General features: G+C 48.4%; 2 non-coding genes across 2 annotated transcripts; one reads left to right on the top strand and one right to left on the bottom strand.

The window, feature by feature from the left end:
- Positions 1-1,815: 1,815 nt before the first annotated feature.
- On the bottom strand, positions 1,816-1,887 carry TRNAQ-CUG. The gene has a single exon. It is a non-coding gene; the product is annotated as a tRNA-Gln (tRNA).
- Positions 1,888-9,132: 7,245 nt separating this feature from the next.
- Positions 9,133-9,214, top strand: TRNAS-UGA. Its single transcript has one exon. It is a non-coding gene; the product is annotated as a tRNA-Ser (tRNA).
- Positions 9,215-11,759: the final 2,545 nt, after the last annotated feature.

The following is an 11,759-nucleotide window of genomic DNA, read 5'->3' as shown; positions in this document are numbered from 1 at the left end:
TTCCGGTAAACTACGTAAGCTGCTAGAGGTGGTGGTGAAATAGGGCCTAGCAATGGCATGTACGTGGGGGGACATAGAGAGCTCCAGAGAGCTGCTGACAGTTAACTCTAGGAATTGAAGGATTAGGAGTAATTCCGAGACTTGGGTAGTATAATATAGAGGGTGAGTGATTATTACTGTGCCCAAGCATTTGGAGGGAGAACAAGATAGCTCAAAGTTACAATTCTCAGCTGTGTGGTTACTGCAGCCCAGATTTCCTCTGCCCTAAAACAATTTCAATTTCCTTGACCCTGGCGCTGACGTAATTCAAAACCAAATTCATATCACGTAAAATATGTGAGTTTCCCATTGACAAAAAGGTGGATGAATGAACGGCAGTATATTGACACAGTAGAGCATTATTCATGAATGAAGGAGTAATGAATGGCAGCTATTGCAGCAAAAGTAACAATTAATTTTAGCAATGTATTGCTAAGTGAAAAAGACCCAGAAGATAAAGTGTAGTCTGACACTTTGAATCTTGGAATAAAAATATACAATTTTTGTCCATATACACTATGGAGTATTATGCCTCCATCAGAAAGGATGAATACCCAACTTTTGTAGCAACATGGACGGGACTGGAAGAGATTCTGCTGAGTGAAATAAGTCAAGCAGAGAGAGTCAATTATCATATGGTTTCACTTATTTGTGGAGCATAACAAATAGCATGGAGGACAAGGGGCGTTAGAGAGGAGTGGGGAATTTGGGTAAATTGGAAGGGGAGGTGAACCATGAGAGACTATGGACTCTGAAAAACAATCTGAGGGGTTTGAAGTGGTGGGGGGGGTGGGAGGTTGGGGTACCAGGTGGTGGGTATTATAGAGGGCACGGCTTGCATGGAGCACTGGGTGTGGTGAAAAAATAAAGAATAATGTTTTTCTGAAAATAAATAAATTGAAAAAAAATTCAAAAATAAAAAATATATACAATTTTTAGACATATGATAGTTGAAATAAAACTAAGGAAAGCACTTTGGAATTACTTTTTGAGGATCTCAGTACCTTGTCCTGCCTTAAATGCAGACATTTACCAGAAAATGAATTAACTTGCAATTGGAACATTCAGTTATGAAAATAAAATGACCACAGAGATAACCTAGGATACAATTTGAAAGCTCTGATTTCTGTGGGACGTATTCTTCATGGACAACAATTCCGTGTGGTGGCTCCGTGTCACAGAAATGACCAAAGCAACAGTGGAAACATTTAGAAAATGTATCTGGATCTTTATTTACTCCATCCACAAGCGCTTCGAGTTTACATGTGGGCATTCAGTAGTGTTCAAATATCTGAGACAGTTCAAGAAATTCTTCATTTAAAGTATGAATAGATTTTCACAAGTCTCCGTTTCTCAGTGGAAAATGAAATTTTCCCATAAATTCAGGTCATTGTACCTAATGGACATTATGAAGCCTCATTCTCTCTGAGCAGCAAAGTATTGTATTCATGAGAACTTTTCTTCTCCCTCATTTTGTGGCATCCGTCTGCACGAAGGGATCTCACTACATTCTGTAAAGCAATAAATCAGGAGAAGTTCAACTTAACTCAAAATTGTGTCGCTGAATATGTTAGGTGGGAGAGGAAAACGGTGGGGGCGGGGAGGGGAGGGGGATGGTCCTCTACTCTGAACAATGCAGCGGGCAGCCACTGGGGTCCACCCAGAGTCCGGGATATCCTGCTCTTCAGGATTACACTCTGGGTTCCTGTGAACTGGGGGTCTCCAGCCAACCATCCCTAAAAGGGAAACTTAACAATAAGAAAAAGGAAAACACTCAGGTTCCACCGAGATTTGAACTCGGATCGCTGGATTCAGAGTCCAGAGTGCTAACCATTACACCATGGAACCCCACAGTGATAGGCGGTGACAGCACTCCTTCCTGACCGGATGCATCTCCACTTCTGAACTCCAGGAGTTCTCAGAAAAGCTGAAATTCGCGGCCCAGTTTCTGGTATCTGCCTCCGTGACACACTGGCCTTTCCCCGCGTGCACAGGGCCCTTCGGGCGACGTCCCAAAGCAAATCGGTTTCTAGGGACAGATGACCCGGGTCCGTGCTTGTGGGCGCCGCCCGGCCTCCGTGCGCCCCCCGCCCGCGGGCCCAGACGCAGGTGCGGCGGCTCCTCCCGCGCGGGCGGCCCGGGCGGCACCTGCGAGCGGCCGCCGTCTCCACCCGCCCGGCGCTGCGGGACCCACCGGCTCGCGGCCTCCCGAGGGCGGGCCTCGCGCTCCCTCCGCCCCCGCAGGTTAGTCCCGGGACCCGCACGCGCCGGAGGTCGTCGTTTGACGCCCGCTGCCGGGCGGTCCCGGCCCGTGCGGCTGCGCCGGGGGCGGAGAAGCCTTCAGCGGCCGCGCCGCCGCGGGGAGAAAAGGATCCGAACCCGCGGCCTTCCCGCAGGGCTGTCCCGGGAGGCTTCGACCCGGCTCTTCCCGGCCGCAGCCGCGAGCCTTCCCCGAGCGGCCCGGCGGTGACGACTCCCTGCGTCGCGAGGGGACAGAAGCGGTGCCCGACGGTCCCCCGAAGGGCTGAGGACAGAAGCCAAGCATCTCCACCGAGAGTGACACTCGCGGGTGTCAGGGTTCGAAGCTTCCCGGCGAGACCCCCGGAGGGGCCGCGGCGTCCAGCCGAGGTCATTTCGGTGCCAGGGAGACGTCCGGAAGGGAAGGAAACGCTCCGGAAGAGGCGCAGGTGACAGCCCGTGGCGAGGGGCGCGGAGCCCGGGTCCCGGCGTGTCCCGAGGCCCCGGGGACGGAGTGACCCTCTCCTGCCAGGCGGGTCAGGGACGTGCTTTCCGGCAGCCCGAGGAACGGAGCCCCCAGACTCGGGAGTGCTTGCGACGCGACGCAGCTTCAGGTCCGGCAACACGTTCACCGGGAGCCTCTGCAGGGGCGAGGGCGGGGGCCAGATTCCGGGCTCTCTGCCCGAAAAGGAAAAAGAGAAAAACAAAAACAGATACAAATAACTGAATAACTAAATGGGGGAGAAGCGACATCTGGGAAGTGAATCGTAATGAGTGAGCGTGAGCACCACGTCCCAGTTCCCACCGCCTGGTTCCAGCCCCTTCGACGTGGAGCCCGCCCCGGTCCCCCGCGCAGGAGAGTCCCCACCACCCGACTCCGCACGCCGTAACCGCCAGCTCTGCGCAGGGCTGCTTTCTCGAGAGCACAGCACCGGACGGGGGAAGACAGGCTAAGCAGCGAAGGAACCCGACACTCACAGTTTCAGCCAGGGGCCAGGGTCAACTTGGGGAGCGATGAGCCATTTTGGCTAGTATATACCCTTGACATGGTATAAGTGATGAACACGAAAATGGCACTTTTCTTCTGTGATCTCTCTCCCCCAAGCCCATAACTCCTGTTTAATTATGAGAAAAACATCGGGGAAATGAGGGGCTTCCTACAAAATACCTGAGCACCCCCGCAAACCGTCGGGATTGTTCAAAAACAAGGAAAATCTGAGAAACTGCCACAGCCGAGGTGAGGCTGAGAAAACGATGAGTAAATTCACCGTAACATTTTGAATCAGATCCAGGAATCAAAATGGACATGAGGTAGAAACCAGGGAGATCGGAATAATTTTTGGACTTTGGTTAATAATAATGTATAAATATTTGTTCATTGATTGTAATAAATGTGCCACACTCAGGTAAGATTTTAATCCTAGGAGAAACTGAGTGTGGGGGATATAGGCACTCTCTCTTCTACCTTCCCAAGTAAGTAGAAACTATTGCTTTAGGGAGTAAGAACAAGAAAGTGGCCAAATGAAATTATTTCTTCAAAGGGAATTCAGAACTCTGGTTTGCAATGTGCACCAGCACAGTGCCCTCCCCCTTTAACTAATGAGCCCCATTATCAGACCCAGTACTAAGGCCTGCAGAACCCACTTGGCCTCAGAGCACAGAGAGTTGTAGGAATTTGGAAGGAGGAGTTCCTATGCCGGCCCACTGCTCTACTCTGCTGTGGGCCCAGCAGTTAGCAGGACACTAAGCCCTGGCTCTGCCCTTGGAGATTTGGGGCTAATTGTCATGGGATAGACTAAAATTATGAATCCATGAGTCCAGGAAACCAGCAGGTGGGGTCTTGGCTCCCACTTCTTCACAGAGAAGATGCAAGATAGAGACACAGTGTACGGACTGGTTGTCTGAGCAGCGATCCACGATGAAAGTGAAATAGGAGATTTGATGGTTTGTTGGTAGACTGAGACCTTGGTTCAGGCCAGAGCTCCAAGGTTGCTTTAGGCCTCGAGGGCCCACTCCGAACCAGGCACATCAGGGAGCATCACAGATGGCTTCAGGGAGCAGGGGAGAATCAGCCTCAGTGGCATGGTAAGCTCCCTGCTAGACTGAGGTCAGTCCTGCATCAGTCTCTGGGAATTGCTTTAAAGTATTCGTGCTCATTCATAGGCATCTTGTTTATTTCCCCCAAACAAAACATAGGTGAAAAATTCTTCTTCTCTTTCCCAAGATAAAGAAGTCATTAGAACAGAGATTCATGGTACATTATTCTGGCTCTGAATTCCAGATCATATGGAATAAAATCTGTGAAACCCCTTTCCCATGAAGGTATCCCTAGATACACATACATATCATTTTGCAAACTGGTTCAGAGTGTTTGTGGAACACATAAAGTCCATAGACCCCAGGCTATGAACCTTCTGCATTTGGAGATTGTCCTTTGTCACCTAACCTAATTTTTAACTAACCAAAACCAAATTCTTTAAGTAGAAACTAAGCATCATACTGCTAAAGTAAATTCACCTTTTAATCGTGGCTAAGTTTTTCATTAATATTCATCTTGTAAATTACGTCAAAGTTGTGTCCATGACTGAATGGAAAATACTAGTCAGATTAGTTCTCAGAGGACTGTTGGGATGCACATTCCTGATAATAAAGTTTGGGGAGACTTGACTCAGACATCAGCAGGTCAAAGAGAAGGGAGAGAACTAGGCTTATTTTTATCACAGGGTAACTGGACCTTGCTGCAGCTTCTCCTGGGCCCCACTGGGAGGAACCCCTTAAATTCTGATCTTCACGTGCTGCTGAAGCACTGGCCACATGAATGGAGGGCAGAGGCCAGAGAGCCCTTTCCTCTCATGACTCTCAGTAAGTTTTCCAAATCCTGTGTCATTTAAACCTAGTTTCCTTGTTTTTGTTTTTTTTTCTGTTACCCCCAAGTCACAAGTATCTCATAAATTATGTTCCAGCCAGAAGGCTTTGCTGCTCCTGAAAATCGAGACAGGAAGTAAGACAGGAAGTAGAAAAAACCCCAGAGGAAGACATGGACAATCTGAGTAACAAGGGTACGTGAGAGTCAGATCTGAGTAAATATTGGCTGCATAAAACAATGTGAATGTCTTCTAGAGGAGAAAATGAACAAAGAATTCATATGGATGCAAACAAGGAATTCAGACATCCCCCCAGACGGAGATGAATAGAATCCCATTTTTCTAATGTTAAGTCCTTCGCATTGCCTGGGAAAATGCTAAAATATCGGTATAAGAATTGTTTGGTCAGGACTATATGCGGTGATCTCTCGGCTCCCCATCAAAAGAAAATCAAAAGAATAACGTAGAACTGTTCAATCAGTACACAAGCAGACAAGACACAAAAGGGAAGCATAAGAGGACAGAATGATAAACAAAGTGGGGAATACCAGAAGGGATGGAAAACCACACATCATAGGATGACCATTTTAACCTAAAACATACACAGCAATCTATGGATGGGGGGTGGGGCAGAAGGAAGCTTCTGGGGCGAGGTTGCAGCTCTCTTTCCTGATCACACCGCGTGTTCCCTGTGTGAGGAATCATTGCAGTGTGTGTTTAACTTCCATTCACCTCTTTGTATACATGTTCATGAGAAAGACACAAGGAGAGAGTTAAAAAACAAAAAAAATTGGGGCGCCTAGGTGGCTCAGTTGCTTAAGCATCTGACTCTTGATCCTAGCTCAGGTCATGATCTCTGGGTTGTGGGATAGGACCCCGTGTGGGGCTCTGTGCTGGGTGTGCAGCCTGCTTAAGATCCTCTCTCCCTCTGCCCACTGACCCCTTCCCTGCCCCCCACCCACCGCCCCCCGTTTGTCTGGTGCTACTCTCTCTTTCTCTCTCTCTCTGTGGGGAAAAAACCCACAAAAGCCCTTCTAGTAACCAACTGGCCGTATTTTTCCATTGGTTTCATTGTGAGTATATTTGTAGATGAGTAAAAATTGTGGCCTTTGTGGTGTCTGAGCAGCTCATTCAGGGCTGGCTTCCTGGGCAGGAGATGGGTTTTTCTAATCCTTTTTACCACTCCAAGCTCAAGTTTGGTTCCCATGCTGACCATTTGGTTGATTCTCGCTCCAGGCCTTCAAGGATCACTTTCGGTGTCTGAGTGATGCCTGGGGCCCAGGAGCAGAGCCTCTGACAAGTCCCTTCTGGTCTGGTGCCACTCTCCTGCCGCATTAAAAAACAAACCAAAACAAAACTGGCCTATTTTAATTTATAAGAAAAAGCTTTTCCTAAATAAACAAGGCCAAGAGCAGAAGACCTTGCTTGAAAAATTCTATAACTGAGATCACCCATTATAGAGCATTTTAAGGGTTTTTGTTTGGTGCTGCCTGTCTTGTGCATCTGAGGAAAGTATATACGTGTGCGCGCGTGCGCGCACACACACACACACACACACACACACACACACTGCAACCTATACTGTCATTTGCTGAGGACTCTTTCTCAAAATCTGAGCATCTGAAAGGCAGTTTCTTCCAGCCACGACCTCACCTTTGTAGCTGGCTTTGGACTTCAATCTCCCAAATTATTTCTCAAATTATTATGATTATCATCATCATCATTATAAATTACACAATATTTAGTTTTAAAAGCAAAATGGATTGACAGAACCTATTAAAACAACAACAACAACAAAAGTCAAATTGAGTGCGGCATTTTTCTGCCCTAAACCCCCCCATACTGAATTCAGATGTCCCAGCTGCAACCCTCCCCTCGCTTTCAGGGGCCAGCTCTGTGAGCTTGGCCCCCCACTCAATCTCTCCGTAAAACTTGGCCTCACCAACATATTTAACAAGTAGTGTCTTTGCTTGATGGCCACTTGAGCCCGTGCATGGCTACTGAATAATGCTGAAGTCTCGTGTGCAGAGAATCCCTCCTTCCCAGTCCAGCAATAAAGTCATTGTTTCTGCTTCTTCATTTTAAAGACTTTAGTAATGACATATGCTTCAAATCATAGCAAAACACAGGGGAAAAAACCCCACAACCCTCAAACCCAATACTTTGGCATACCCCCCCCGACTTCCAAATATCTATAAAGAAAACTGTACATAATCAAGGTCATATATTACATACAGTTTTAATCTGGCTCTTTTCAGTTAACATTCTATCATGCGCTTCTTCCCTGAGCTATCACAACTTCTTCCAAAATATTGTTTTCAACAGCTTTGCAACATTCTTCCAACCATAGATAATGTAAGTTATATACCCACCCCTTCCATTGTTGATGTTTTAATTATGGTATTATTATAACTAAAAGTATCACAGAAGTTTTTGCACACAAATAATTTCCTTTAGTTTGGATTATTTCCCTAGAAGAGTTCTCTCCAAAGTAAGTTTGCTGTGTGCAGGAAGTAACCATTTGTGTGAGCTTCCTTGGTGGAATTGAGAAGCACCACGGAGAACAAGGACATTGTTCCAAGCACAAGAGGAAGGAGATTTATTAGCGTCCTAGGGCTGCCCCAACAAGTTACCATAGAGGGAGTGGCCTAAAACAACAGAAATTTCTCCTCTCACAGATCCAGACACCAGAAACCCGAATTCAAGGGGTCTGCAAGGTTAGCTGTTTCTAGAAGGTCTGAGGGAAGCTGTGTCAAGGCTTCTTCCCTGGCCTGCTTGGTGTTTGCACCTGCCTTGCTCCCATCCCTGCGACCTTCTGCCATGGCCTTTGTCCCCGGCTGTCTGTTCGTGTGTCTCCAAATCTCCCCCCGCCCCTTATGAGGATACAGTCATTGGATTTAGGGCCCAACCCAATCCAGAATGACCTCGCTTTATCTTGATTGCATCAACAAAGAGTGTTTTCAAGTCAAAGTCTCATTCACAGGTGGGAGGGCATAGGATTGCAGCGTTTCTTCCCGGGCGACCCACTTGAACCCACCAGGGGCGCAGCCCTTTTGCTGGCCCTCGATGAAAACAATGTGCGAGAGTTACCTGCTGGAGACACCGAGGGCCTCAGACCTGGAAGGTTTCTCCGATTGTACCCGGAGGTCTGTCCGAGCCGGCAGTGACGGTGTTTCCATCAAGTACTTCAGTTCCCAAGGCTCAACCCTGTGGCCCCTAAATCCTCCATTCAAAGAAGAACCCGGTTCCGTAGGGCGCCCCTGCATCAGGACTACGGGCGGGAAGGATTCGGTCAATGGGGTAGATTGAGTCGGCGGCGTTCACCCCCCGCTGTGTGAGGCGCGGACAGTGTCCCGAGGCCGGAAACCCCGGGGTCGAGCCGCTTCGCCCCCATGCGCCAGGCTCGGGCTTCCCTCTCTGGGGAGGCGACCAGCGGGGACCTCCCCAGCGTCGCCTTCTGCTCCTCGACCCTCCCTGCCCCCGCCCAGCCCGCACCCCCGTCCGCGGCCGGCTTCAGCCGCTCTTCCGCCGCGGGGCGGGTGCAGCCATCCGAGATACCTGGGTCTGGGCGTTGAGCGCGGAAAGCGGACGCGGACCACTCCAGGTCCTCCCGGGCCGCTTCCAGGCACCGTCGGCATCCGCAGGTCCGAGGTCGCTGGGGACGCCGCCTGCTCCGAGGTCCCTGCCTGCGGGCGGGCAGTCGGCGGTGACGGGGGCGGGAGTTCTGGGCACAGACGGTGCCCCGCGGCTCCCAGGGCTTCTCCGAATTCCACGCGTCCCGCCGAATTTGGATTTGCTTATGCGCCACGCGTTTCACCCAGGACTGTCCCCTGAGCGGACGCAGGGGAGTCCTCGCTCGCAGACGTAACGGTGGCACGAACCGTCTCTCCGTCCTCCCGCTACGGCGTGATGTCGCGCCGCGGGGAGAGGTGGGCGCGTGCCTCTGCGGTGGCGCACCTCTAAGTCGCTGACAAGGGGCACCTGCCCGTAGGTAGTCGTGGCCGAGTGGTTAAGGCGATGGACTTGAAATCCATTGGGGTCTCCCCGCGCAGGTTCGAATCCTGCCGGCTACGGTTTTACAAAGGCTCCTTCCTCCTGCCGCCGCCCGAAACTTCTGTCTTCTGCTAGTCCCTGCCCGTCTCCCTCTGCGTTGCCGGTGACCTATTTCTCTGGGTTAGGTTGGGTCTGTTCCTCCAGTTCCAAACACCGCGGTATCTCACTCAGGCTTTGACCCTCGGTGTTAAGTGGATGAGTGCCTCTGCGAGGGTGGGAAGGGCACCGAGTATGATACCTGATTTGAGGAGGGCTGTTCCTTTTCCTCAATTATGGGTCACAGCCAACTTGGGTTCTCAGCATCAGCTAGGTCCCCATCCTTTCCGGGACTGGAGGTGTTTTCCTTGCTACTATCTAGAACTCAAGATGTATAAAGCGGCATTTATTCTAACAAATCTCATTTTTTTTTTTTTTTGAATCCTTACTAGGTCTCAAGCACTGAGTTGGCATTATATGCATGACATCATTTAATTTATCTCCAATATAACCCCATAGCAGAGGTGATATCAGTCCCATTTTACAGAATAAGAAACCGAAACTTGACTTGACCAACACTGCCCAGTAAAATGGTATGTAGACCAAAGAGCTTCTTAGGTGTAGTTGTGAGGTCACTTGTCACAGATACTGCAGGGAACACACTTCTTAAAAACCAGTGGTTAGTGACACAGTCCTGCTGTAGTTTATACATAGGAATGACTTTCATATCAGTTCCTACTTATCAGACATTACAGACGCATTTCCAAGTGCTTTATGTGTGTTAGCTTGTGTGATCACATTCATAAGAAATGAATACTATTATTACCCTTACTTTATAAATCTGGAAACTGACACCCACTGGAGGAAAATAACATGGCCAAGTTCACCCACCTAGTAAGAGGAAGGGCTGGGCTTGAACTCTCAGTTTGGGTCTATACCAGGGAACCAAAAGTTGGGGCGGTGTAGGAGCAGACCAGGGGCCTTTCATTGCTACTGTCTACAGCTGGAAATTAATGTTACGGCCTAACTCTCTTATTGAGATTTTTGCCTCCATAGATAAGTCTAAGTGGTTGGTCTGGAGTATGGGGTTGTTACCCCTTGTGTACTGAGTGTTCTGCTAGCCCAAGTTTGCAGAATGTCATTGGACAGCAATGAGGAGTTACCTGTTTTTGAGTGATAAGAAGTGATTGTTATTGTCACTTCATATGAATGATTAGTTTATAAAGAAGAGGAACACATCTATTCTGTCTTCTCAGCCTGAAAACTCCAGAGCCCAGGAGTGGGAATGCTTTGTTAAACCCAGGAAGTGGATTTAAGGCTGCCAAGCCCAGCAGTACTTCTGGTTTGAGACTAAAAGCAAAATCCTTGCAAAGCCCCATACAAAACCCATCAGGGAAGCCTGCTGATTCCGGTAAACAGGGTGTATCAGACTTACTCAGCAAGAGAGGATCTTAGTCGGAAAGAGTCTCAGTGTCTCAAGGAGGGGGCTTTTGAGGCCAGGATTAGTCACAAGAGAATTTTAGAGCAGAAATTGCAGAAGGACATCTGTGGCAATGGTGATCAGAATATGTAAACTTAGTAAATGACTGGGACAGTCAGTGGTCTTATCTTCAGAACGTGAGTCCATGTGGAATTCCTCCATGATATTGCCATAAAAGCTACAATAAGGGGGAATGCAAAGAAGATGGGCTCAGGGAGCTTGTTTCGCACTTGGCAGCCAGTAGGCTTCATCCGCTGTGTGCTATCACACATGGTATCACGTCTGTTAAATTTTGGTTTCGTTTCATTACTTGTCTGTTTTGGTCCAAAGATAGCTAGAAATGAGAGTCAAACAACACAGAATGTAAAGAAGTAGGATTTTAAAATAAAAAAATGAAAGTTCAGTTAGAGAAAACCTCCCAAATCGAATAGCACAGTTTCCTGCCAATACTCACCGTGTTCGAGGTCTCCGTCTAGTACAACCTGGAAACTCCAGGGGAAGGTTCTCTGGTCCCTGCCCTCTCTTCATACATTCTCCTGCACACTCAGGGACCAAGAACATTAATCTGGGTTTTTTTTTTTTTAATTGATTTTGGGGAAAAAGTTTAAATTCAGAGTCTCAGTACTCTAATTTACATGCAAACGAAAGTGGAAAGAAAAGGTCCAGATAGGAACAGAGCTTTTGTTTATAGGAAAACAAAACAACACACATCCTTGAGAACACTGGGTATATTGCCTGCCTTTTGTTAGTTTAACCTTTCAAATAGGAAAATAGTTGTGACGGTTAGTTTTATGTGCCAGCCTGGTGGGCCACAGTGCCCAGATAAGTGGTCAGTTGTCATTCTGTGTTTTTGTGATGTTTCCGTGAGGGTGATTTGGGAGATGATTAAATTTGGATTGATGGACTTTGAGTCAAGGAGACTGCCCTCCACAATGTGGGTGGGCATCAATAAAACAAAAGACTGATAACCCCCCAACCCAGCAGGGGGGAATTCTGTCCACAGGTAGTTTTCAGGCTTGAATTACAGTGCTGGCTCTTCCTGGGTCCCTGGCCTGCTGCCCCCTGGGCGATTTTGGACTTAACACAACTCCCATAATCTTGTGAGCCAA

The sequence above is a fragment of the Neovison vison genome, chromosome 1 (assembly GCF_020171115.1).
Source record: "Neovison vison isolate M4711 chromosome 1, ASM_NN_V1, whole genome shotgun sequence".
NCBI classification, from domain to species: domain Eukaryota; kingdom Metazoa; phylum Chordata; class Mammalia; order Carnivora; family Mustelidae; genus Neogale; species Neogale vison.
Note: the sequence above shows the minus strand (reverse complement) of the source record. Positions and strands in the feature narration are given on the sequence as shown.